General features: G+C 42.6%; 1 long non-coding RNA gene across 1 annotated transcript; it reads left to right on the top strand.

The window, feature by feature from the left end:
* Positions 1-4,878: 4,878 nt before the first annotated feature.
* Positions 4,879-9,595, top strand: LOC121083856. The gene is made up of 2 exons (XR_005826504.1): positions 4,879-8,916; positions 9,399-9,595. It is a non-coding gene; the product is annotated as an uncharacterized LOC121083856 (long non-coding RNA).
* The last annotated feature ends 187 nt before the right edge of the window (positions 9,596-9,782 follow it).

Below are 9,782 nucleotides of genomic sequence, written 5' to 3'. Positions count from 1 at the left end.
TGCTTTGCCCTTCACAGAGATGCTTAGATTGTAATCAATCGGAAGCTTCTTATTTAACCTATTTGAATTGTCCTGTTGGTAAGGAATGCCTCATTTTTTAGATGCATCAGTGCATCGCTTAGGAAGCTGTAGCAGGTAGTCTGAATAGCGATGGTTTGGCAGGATGCGGAGAACCAAAAGAATCACAGATTGCAGTGGTAGTTACCCCTTTAACTGAAGAGAGTTGTGCAGAGGAAAACCATTTACTGCAGCTGTAGTGGCTCCCTTCTTATTTCTGCAGGTGCAGCAAAAGGGTGTGACTGAAGTAGAATCTGGTAACATAATTGTAAAGAGAATGCTATTGCTAGAGCAGGTCAGAGACTGACAGAGAAGTGTCTGAAAACAGGACAAATAATCACTGAAGGTAAACTTTGATTCCATTTTTTTTTTTACAGATTCTTGAGACAGAGGGAATTACCATCTTAAACATACTGCCCTGAATTGGCAGGATGTATTTCCAAGGTATATCTGAGGTATTTACCTTGCTTTGACCTGGCTTTTAGCACATTCTGTGTAATGAAGTGACAGGTCTGTTCAAATTTTTTAAGTATCACTGCTGAGATACAATTTCAGTGAAAGTGGGTTTTCCTTAGCTGCTCAGCTGATTGTGCTTTGAAAGCAATGCTTGTTTCTATATACAAAATCTGTTTTCTTTTCCCATGGTCAGAATTCCTGTTTGAAAACAGGAAATGCTGTTAGAAAATTCAGAAGTTGCTTCTTTGAAAAATTAGCATGTAGCATTCTGTCTCCTGTAGTGTTATTTCTGTCACTGTCTGCAGAAATCCTGCTTGTTTGGCCATGAGGGTTTTGCTGTAAAGAAGCAGAGGACCAGAGCTGCTTAATAATTCCGGGTGCAGCTATCCTGTTCCCCCCACGTGCTGTTTCTGTGCAACACTGCAAATCTCGAGTTGCCAGAAACATCCTAGTTACTCCAAGGAGATGAAAATAAATCTTTTTCCTGGATCTGTTTCAAGCAGCAGTTGCTAACCTAGAATAACAATAGGTGTTATCCCAAAGTAGGCTTAACATTCAGTAATTTCCAGACCTCTAATGCTGCCTGCTTTCCGTAAGGAAAACAGTACTTACAAATCTGGGTTTTTAGATCTTGATTGATCTAGAAAACCCTAGATCATAAGTAATGAGGTGTTGGCAAAAAAATTGAGTTGGAAGTTTTAGACACATCTTCAGCGGTTTCAAAATAGATGCATGTTCATCATAAGTTTGCTTTACAGAGTAACACTGTTAATCAAATCGAATTCAATGTGCATGTTCCATAATGCAATAATTGTTCATTTTATTATTGCCATAGTTGTCCGATGTTTCTGTTTGTTTCAATGTAGCAAGCTTGCTTTTTTCTTAAAACCATGCCTGTGTGTCTTCTGTTTTAGCTGGCAACAGTTATCCCTGGAAGCGTCCTTGAAGGCAAGGCAGGTGCTAGTAAAGTTTGTTCAGTGAGACTGAGAAGCAGTGGTGCAACACTGACAGAGCAAGATGCCCGTGCAGTCCCATTCTTCTATTTTGTAAGTGTTTTGCATAAGACTCCCCAACAACCCCCCGTGCATATTAACTGACATCACTGCTCTTCAGGAATATATTAGTTTCCTAGCTGTAGAACTTGGGCTACAGACTAAATGATGGCCTTTATCATCCCCCAAGGCCACCTGTGCTATCTACAGACCTCCAACAAACCCTTGTGCATTCGTGACCACATGCTCCACCAGCAGCAACACTATAAAACATTTGTGGGGGCAACCTAGGATCCTTCCTGCTGAGAAGCCACGCTGTGAGCCTGCGAGCATACCATATGGAGTCCAGACTAGAGTACAGGCTTCCCTTGCAGCACCTGGAGGAGAGGGACCTGTTACAGCTTTACCTTTGCTGAGAGATACTAAACAGCACTGATTTACACCTAAAAATTGAGATCCCTGTGAAAGGCAGGGCTGGAGGCAGTTCAGCAAATATGCCAATAGTGTCTCATGACATCTTTCACTGAGAGGTGACTACTAAGTCTGACCATCTGTGACAGTCTACAGTCAGAGCTGGGACTACATGCATGGCTGCTGGAGTCTGAAAATTCAGATTCTGTTGCCTCTTCAGCTAGCAGATGTCTGAGGATCTGGGGAAAGGACTGTCTTTCCTTACTTCTGGAAGAACCTCTAAAAGGTCGACTCAGCAAGACAACACCTCTGGCATGGCACAGAAGCCTCAGTGGGATTTTTCTAGCAGGTAGAATCTAGCAACAAGGAGACTTCAGCATCTACTGTCTTCAGGACATGGTGGTTGAGGGCAAAAGCTTAGCACCAGCACCTTACTTTTTGGTCCTCTGTTACTCCCAGAGCAGAAGAACTTGAAGTTCACAGCTTTTTCCTAACGAAGCAGCAGGGCACTTCCATACAGTTAGCACTTGCTAACTTGGGGGAGGAAAGGCATTTATGAGCTATTGGGAAGGAGTGGTTGTGGGTTTGGGTTGTGAGGGAAGCAGGAGAGGGGTGGGGTGATACATGAGAGGGTGGTCAAGGGCACCAGTCCGTTGGTCGTGTGATGCTCTAAGCCTATGTACTATGTAAGCCCAGACTTAAGCCCAGGTGGGGTCCTGGTCTTCTCCTGCAGTGGTGTCAGGCTGAGCCGGTGCGGGCTGGAGAGCTTTGTGCTGCTGACCGAAGGGGTGCCTCACACGGCATGGAGGGGAGGTGGCTGCAAGGAGGCTGACAGCACTGGGAAGGTTGGATCTGCATCTGTTCCTGCAGGTCCACCAGCATGCAGGCAGCCAGCTAAAGGCACACTTGACCTCCTTTCTAAGCTGGGGGACTCAACAAGCTGAAGGTGGATCATCTGTTTTAAAAAATCAGAGACTACTTCAAGGGCTGCAGCCCAATTATACCACGTGTACATATCCTGAGAAGAATATTCATGGAGGAATATATCCGTATGGGCAAAGCCTTGCTGGTGAGCATATCCTGCTGAGGAACAGCCTTGGGTATCTGCATGCAGAGATCAGCCTTAGTAGAATACAGACCTGAACTCTTAATTTATAGTGCTGAACAGCTCTCAAGAAGAGGGGAGGGATCTGCAGGAGGTACGGTATACAGTGGATGGTGCTGTGATATGCATTCCCCCTGCATTCCCCTCCCCGCACCCCCAAGGAGGCTTGCTATCTTAACCTTGGTGTGAGGCTCTGTGCTCCAGGAATAAGCAGGAATATCATGGTCTGGCATGAATTCCTCCCCGGAGGAAAGAGACAGATAATATCACTATTGGAGTTCTTTGGATACCACAAAGGTACATACTAAGATGAAAAAAATACAGGTTCAAAGTCCTTTTTTTAATAATAAAAAAGTAACAGAAAAATATGAGTGCCAGGAACCTCACTGAGAAAAGAGGCTTTGCACCCTGGAGAACTTTTCTTCGCGTAACGAATTAACACTTCCAAGTCACTTTTTGGTTCATTTTTTGTGTGTGTATATATATATATGTAGATAAAATATGCAAAGCCAGATGAAGTTCTTCTTTGTCTTGCGGATGTCAACATTGCTGAGCAATGCTTTGGTTAAGAAGAATCACACCCAGAGGGAAAGAACACAGCTTATTCCTGAGAGACTTTGTTCATGCCATACCCAGCTCCTCCTGAACCCTGTACCCTAAGATCCAAGCACACAACTGTTAAATTAGGAAAAAGACATGAGCATAAATGCATGCTAATTTTTAGATAGTTTCCACTCCGCTCTGAAAAGATTTAAGTGGAAGTATGCAACTGAGCACTGACGTTAAGACTTCAAGTTCACCGTACAAAACTGCATCTTCCAAGTCAATGTTGTGCGTAAAACAGGGTACCCTGTTCAGTGTCTGCAGAAACAGCAGAAAGCCTGAAGGAATTACTGCTTGGCAGGTGAGCAGACCTCTCTTCGTTTAGTTGTTCTTATAAACTTTAATCCTGTAAGTGTATTGTCGTCGCAGAAGATGTGTTTATTGGGAAACCTGCGGTTTTGGTGTGGGTTCTGGCATATGTAAAGGCACCCTTCTGTGTTATTGTATAAGCTGGATTTGGAAAGTACTTGTAACGTGTACAGTTTAACATCAGGTATTCCTGTATTTTCCAGACTATTTCACATTCTTATTCTAACAATGAGGATAATGGAACAGATTTGCAGCTCTAATCCTGATTCTTTGCACCTTTTCAGGCAGGACAATCCAGCTAGAGCCTGATGTAATTTCCCATCTGAGAGGGCACCATTGCTCTTGGGAAACTCTTCAAGGGAAAAAAATGCTGATGCAACAGTTTTCTGCTCTGTTTGCTTCTCCAAGGTATGCATGAGCTACTGCACACCTTGCTGCTACATAGTCCTTCAGGTCTCACCACTGTTCTCCCAGCACTGACATGCAAAGAGCTGCAAGGAGGACAGGTCTCTTTCCAGGCCTGGCTGCTATTTTTCTGCCCCCGTATGGCCTATAATTTTGTGCCTAACTTGCTGTCCTCTGAACTCATACTTTACAAAGGTCAGTGGTGTTGGATGCCTGTATTTTATATTTCTCAACTGGAAATGCATTGAAAGGCTGTGGGTTTTAGAAAATGTTTAGCCTTATCCTGCTCCGTGGAAAGGAGCTTTAAAGCAGTATCAGGTTGGGTATGCACAGTTAAAGGCAGGAAGAAGCACAGGTTTTGAAACTCTTCATTTAGGAACAAAATTCAGCATTTGAGTAGAGCACTGAGGTTGTGTTTGTTTAACTGCCTTGGTATTACATTCCCCAGGTGACTTTCAGTAGATACTGTGACAATGAAATCTTCCTAAACAGTGTTAAAATTTGCCTTGTTTGATACATCCCCTCATTTTAATTGTGGTTCGGAGAATAGATGAATCTTAGTGTATTCTATTTCTGCTATTAAATATTATATATGCTGTATATTTTTCTACTTTACTCCATTTACTTTCCCCTTCCAGTTTCAGGCCAACAGTCCTCTGGGGTTTTTTTTGTCTACAAAGCTGCATTCTCTTCTCAATCCCAGTTCACATGTTAGTCATTGCTTCTGATCTTTAGGAGACTGGTTTTTATTCTCATAATGACCAAGAGGTATCAGGTTAGGTTTAAACAAACCAACCCATCCATTTTCTCACCTAGCCTCCTCTTTCTCCCTCCATCTTAAAACATTGCCTTCATGGAACACAACTGTAGAAAAGCAGACAGTTTCTCTTCACTTTTCTTCAAATACCAGCATTCTTCAAATATTAAGTAAAGATTTGTGTTTTCCTTCTGTAACCTTGGCTGCGCAGGAGCCCAGCCAAGGGAACTACTCTTACAGTCTTCAGGGAAAAGGTGACCTTAAAATAGCTCAAACTGATGGAAGAACTTTCTAGGCTTGACACTGGAGTGTCCCCTAAGAGTTCCCTCAGGGGTGAGTGCAGGAAACAGCCCTTACTACAGTGTTGTGTATTAATCAGTAATGTACGATCCTAAATGGCATAACCCCCAAGGGGTGATTTACCCATTGACTGCAGCAGCTGCTACAGTCAGGATCCACTCAGAACAGCTACTTATTCTTGGCTTGAGCAGTTGGTACAGTCATTGCCTGTTGTTTAAATACTACAGTATTTAAAAATAAAAAGTTGCAGCGTTTCCTCTGTTTGTTTTCTCACTGATCGAGAATGTTATGAGATGTGATGGTCACCCTGGCAGTCAGCTGCTGAGCGTGCTTAGCGGGAGATGTTCTAGCTATGAGGATTTGAGCCACCCAGCCTCCTGCAGGTGGGGAGATGGCTCCAGGATTCCTGGTTGGCTTGGGACACAGGTGGACTCACTTTTGTATGCAAGAGACCATGTAGATATAAATGTGGATGTTCATACGACCCCCATTAATGGAATATTGTCTATGTCATTGATTGATTTATTTTCGTGAAGTCTCTGGGATCTGAGGCCCAGTTATCAGATATCTGAAGTGATTATAGCTTCTATCTGGTCACATGAAAAATTTGCTGTGAATCAGAACATGACATCAAGGTCTGTCAAAGCCCTGCCTAGTGCTATAAAACAATGTCTTACTAGCCCAGGAAACTCACAGATATGGCATGATGAGGGACAGCAGAAAGAAGACCAACAATGCTTAAAGAGAAGAGGTAGCAGGGGTGAGTTACTTTGTGGTAAATGAACATACAGTCCATGGCCTTCATAAAAGCTAAGACAGCCTCTCCTAACTTAAGATTCTGTTTGGGTTCATGCTTTGTCAGCAGTGGACAAGGAAGGATCACCAGCAGAGGAAGAATCTTAGAAACTCATTCCATGTGGTTTTGGTTATTCAAGCTTCTTCTCCCATAACAGCGCTGTCCCCTCTTGCGGTGCCAGCAGTTTATGAATGGTTCTGCTTCACAGGTTACTCTTCACGCCGGTACTTGCACCCTGAAACTGAATATTTCTGCAGAAAAGAAGGTGGGAACAGGTTGGAGACAGGAGTGTGAGTATAGGGAAGGAGCGTGGGTGGGAAACATCCATTCAAAATATTAACTATCCACAGCTAACTCAGAAACCTACCTCCCATGTTTATCTAATTACAAAAAAATTAATACAGTAATTTCTTCATTTCCAGCAAATCAGTATTTCCTGAAGTACTGTGATACTTTCCCTGAGCCGAGCAGAGATCCACTAGGGTTTTCGTTTACAGACAACTTGGTAATATCTTATTACATGTAGGAGTTGTGCTAGGTCAGATAAAAATGTGTCTTGCATTCCTTGCTTGTCCCAGAGCTGCTGCACAGTAGATGTTTCAATGTGCTAAAGGCATAAAGAGTTAGGAGTATGCAGTTTTGGGATTATTATTTTTTTTTTTATTAGGGATATTTCAATATATTATAGCCTTTACAGAGTAACTGCTTCTCCTGGGCTAGGAAAGAATTTGGGAACAATGCTATAAAATAATTGGTATTCTTGATTCAACAATATTCCTGAATAATAAAAAAAGGAAGGTATCTTTTACAGAAGCAGCCATAATCTGGTGTAAAGCAAAATTTTATAAATTTTTAATCTTCTCGTGATTAAATTGAAGACAAATTAAGACAAACTTGTATGGTTAGATATCATCAAAATAAAATATTTCATCTTAAAACCAGTTTCATTCATTCTGAATGAACCATGCAGGAAAACAAAGCAGTTCACAGATCATTTTCTGTTTACAGAAAGTTTCAGTTGAAAAACTTGGATGAATACTATATAAAATCAAATGTCAGTACCACCCCAATCCAACTAATTTGCATAACAGATAAAGACAAATTAAATCTTCTTTTTGTTTTGCTTTTCAATTTATTAGATAGCTCGTTTAATTAGAGTGAGTGCACAGCTGAGCAGTGAGCAAATCTTTTGTCTAGGGTTGGGGGTTTTGCTTCCTTTTATAGATAAGTTACAGGTGTTACGGCAGCAGGGTGAGGGGAAGAACTGTTTTGATATTTGAACAACTTGGCATTCCTTTTCTGTGCAGAATAAAAATGTGTGTTGTATTACAGAGCAGGCACCTTAGACCTGACGTTCTTCTATTTCCTTCCTGTAATAAAAAAAAAAAAAAAAAAGGAACAAGACGCAAAACTGTATACTAGGAAAAATATATGGCAATAAGAGTTTCTCACTAGGAATGCGAAGTAGGCAGATAAACTTCAGTTTCTATACAGGTGAGATCCAAGCTAAATGCAAAATGATTGTGTATGTGCAAATTTCCTGGAGTTCTTGAGATCGGTGTGTAGTGTGTTTCAGAACAGACTTTCCAGATGCTGCAGTTAAATCTTGAAAAGTTGTTCTGGAAAGTTATCCCACATTTATGATTCAGTATCAGCTCAGCAGAACTAAGTGGGAAATTGTGGCTTTTTCTGTGCTCTCAGCACTTCACTGTACTTGTGTCTAATACGTAAAAGATGCTGCTCGTGTGTTCATTGTGTGTTGTTATTTTGTTGTTACTTCTGAATACATGATTCAGTTCAAGCATCTGGCTAACTGTTCCGGACCATGCAAACTCACGTTGCAATGCAGAGAGTTATTAAAATTAAACCCTCACTGCGTAATGAAGGACATTTTAACACTCAAGAACAGTTGTTCCTACAGGTGTTTGAAAAGGACACCTATTTTGCAGCAACCTCTGAAGCTTGCCAGGCACTGCACAAGTGTGGTACTTGGAGGGCCGAGAGAGCAGTGCTGTGTTTGACAGCTCTAGATTTTTCTTGCATTTATTTACTTTTACTTTTAGGAATAAACTGTGCCCATATCCCATTACAGATGGAAAATTACTGGTGATTCTCTTTGTTCTTTGCAAAGTGTCACTCTGTCATTCCACTGGATCGGGGTAGGGAATGGGAATGGAGATGGGGACTATTGACATGACCCTGGCTGTTCCCTAGAGAGCTGCCGGTAACTCAGAGCTTGGCTCCCTCTCCCTGTGCAAGCAGAGATGGGCAGTGATCTACACATCTGTTCCCACGTCCTCCACCTGTGCATGGCGCTGTTGGAGGAGGGGTTCACTGAGAGGGTACTAGCTCCCTTGCGCTGCTGTGGAGACATCTCCCATCCTCTTTGACTCTTGACAGGGACACCTAGGAGGAGGTCCTCCAGGTCTCGAAAATGAGTGAAACCCCTGTCTTCAGATGCCTACTCAGCCACCTCATGAATGTATGACATCATGTGATGGATATGGCAGAGACCAGCACGTTCAGGCCTGTGCAAAGCATGAGTGACTGCTGCTAAGCTGCTGCTGAAGGAGGTGTCTTCTGGAGGTGGTTTCCCTCAGCCAGGCAGGATGCCATCACCTGCCTCCACCATCTCAGCATGGGAGAGCAGACCCAGTGCTGTGCTGCAGATGTAGGAGAGGATGCACACAGCAGGAGGGCCAGAAGGACCAAAAGAGTGGATGTCGTATGTGGTTTGTGATATCCCTACTAGTTTTTTTGCCCGTTGTGGTCTCAACAGCAGTGAGGTATTTGAAGTGCAGGATTTTGTTGCAGTAGGAATGATCACGGGGAGCTTCAGCAAAGCCCCTCCCCTGTTGTTTTTTTTTGCCTCCTAGACCACCGGGATCCCAATTTATGTGTGACTTTTTCCCTAATGCACTCCAGCACTGTTACTTTGATCCTGCCCAGTGGAAGGATGGCCTGCAGACCTCAAAATCTGTTTGCTCAAGCGTGTCTCCCTTCACCACCCGCCACCGCCCCAACCCCTTCATGTCTCAGTCTTGTCTGGTTTTTGTTTTTTTTTTTGGTTTGTTTGTTTTTTGTTTTTTTTTTTTTTTTTTTAATTAGAAAGATTAGTGAATTGAATATCCAGAACAGTTTTTATTTGGCTCCAGGTTCAGCTTTATTGTGCTGCTGCTGCTGATCCTTTTGTTTTCCTTCTTACAGGGTGGTTGTGACAGGTTGGAGCACCTCATTTGTGGAAGCAGACAGCCCAGAAAATAAGGAAAATACAACAGCTGGATAAATCCAGCTCTGAAGTCTGGAATGGTTTCATCCTGCAGATTTCTCTAAATCACAGCTAAGAAGGGGCATGGCTCACTGAGAAAATGTGTGCCCTGTAAAATAAAAGGATTAGGAAACCACTTTATAGTTTGTGAGATTTATGATTTCAGAACAAATGGCTGTAGTTCACTTGGCCTGCAGCTCTAAAGGAGGCCAAAACAAATGGCTTTAAAGCTTTGATTCAAAAGGATGGCTCAGATCCCCCCTTATGTGGGTGTTTGTAAATGATGGGAGTACTGGAAAGGGTCTTGTGTGTCCTGAAGCACC

This window comes from Falco naumanni, chromosome 2 (genome assembly GCF_017639655.2).
Source record: "Falco naumanni isolate bFalNau1 chromosome 2, bFalNau1.pat, whole genome shotgun sequence".
Lineage (NCBI taxonomy): Eukaryota > Metazoa > Chordata > Aves > Falconiformes > Falconidae > Falco > Falco naumanni.
Note: the sequence above shows the minus strand (reverse complement) of the source record. Positions and strands in the feature narration are given on the sequence as shown.